We start from the raw sequence: 1,263 nt of genomic DNA, 5'->3' as shown, positions 1-1,263 counted from the left end.
TACTTATTCTCACACTTATTCTAGGGACGCATCTCATCCAATTAAGCTGCAGTTATATTTCATTGGCTTTTGAGCCTATGAGTATAAAAAAAGAATTAATAAATAATAAAAAGTAATTTTTAGGTCTTTTAACAGAAAAGAACTCTCGGGATATTAATAACTTTTAAAAAAATAATAATATTTACAGAGTGATATTTACTATAAAAAAATAAAGAGTTAATAATACGCTTACAATAGTTTGTATTTAGATATGAATATCTATTTTTATTCTATTGGGAGTTGATAGTAAACAAATGATGGAATGAGCGGGTTTTGAAGGTGGAAAGGGTACTGGAGTGACAGAGGGAGTTCCATAGGGAAGGATCTGTCAAAAGCTGCAGTTCGGTGGGAACGAGTTTTGGGGGAATGAACAGAGGAATTAAATTTAAGGAGATATGAGATTTATGATTGACGGCGGGATTGGAATACTTGGTAAAGGAAGGATGCAAGGAAATATTTACGACGGCAGAAAGGATAAAGCCACTTCAACTCCTTATAAAAACGGGAGATAAAAGGGTCCTTGGGAATCCCGTAGATGAATTGTACAAGACAATTTATTAATTATTATAAGTACTTATTTCCCCCTGCTCTTATTATTTTTTTTATCCTGCGAAATTTGTTGTAAGTAAAAAAAAAAAATTATTACAATCATCAGATAAAAATTTACGTCTCTCATCGTGAAATTATTGTATTAACACATTTTTTTCGTATTTTTATTTCATATCACTAGCATAAAAAGTCATTAATCTCTCTTGGCCCTGCGAAATTCATTTCGATTCTTCTTTCTCAGTTAAGGATTAACCATTATTCAATATTAAAAAATGAAATTAATATAAATGCATACAATTCTGTATTATAAATACTCTTTAATGACAAGTATTCATTAATTTTCAGACTGACCCTGGTACCAGCTTCCTCAGAGCCGCCAGGGCTGGGCAGCTGGACAAAATCCTTCAGCTCATCGAGCAAGGTGTTGACATCAATACCTGCAATGCTGTAAGTATATTACTAATTAACTACTATACTTTTATTTATTTTATTTTATATTTAATAAAAGATAGTGGGAACCATATACATATACGTATAAAATTATATGGTATGGTGTTTTATACTGTTGATAATCTTATAGAAAAAATAAATGTTAATGTTTTTAAATTTTAAATTAAGAGGTTTTGAACTTTAAATAAAGAAAATGACCTGGGCAGAATAGCCTGCAAATAGAAA

General features: G+C 30.3%; 1 protein-coding gene across 4 annotated transcripts in view; it reads left to right on the top strand.

Annotated features, from left to right (window-relative positions):
* The first annotated feature begins 927 nt into the window (after positions 1 to 927).
* Positions 928 to 1,263, top strand: part of LOC106682906 (ankyrin-3-like) — a 52,494-nt gene continuing 52,158 nt past the window's right edge. For 3 of the 4 annotated variants that reach the window (XM_067049837.1, XM_067049836.1, XM_014424026.3), the window contains exon 1: positions 937 to 1,035. The gene's annotated coding sequence lies outside the window, so the exon portion shown is untranslated. Of the gene's footprint in view, positions 1,036 to 1,263 lie in introns of all 4 variants that reach the window. The other variant, XM_014424028.3, reaches the window with a different exon arrangement.

Source organism: Halyomorpha halys, unplaced genomic scaffold (genome assembly GCF_000696795.3).
Source record: "Halyomorpha halys isolate HHAL.00 unplaced genomic scaffold, Hhal_1.1 Scaffold450.1, whole genome shotgun sequence".
Lineage (NCBI taxonomy): Eukaryota > Metazoa > Arthropoda > Insecta > Hemiptera > Pentatomidae > Halyomorpha > Halyomorpha halys.
This window is presented reverse-complemented; position numbering and strand designations above follow the sequence as displayed.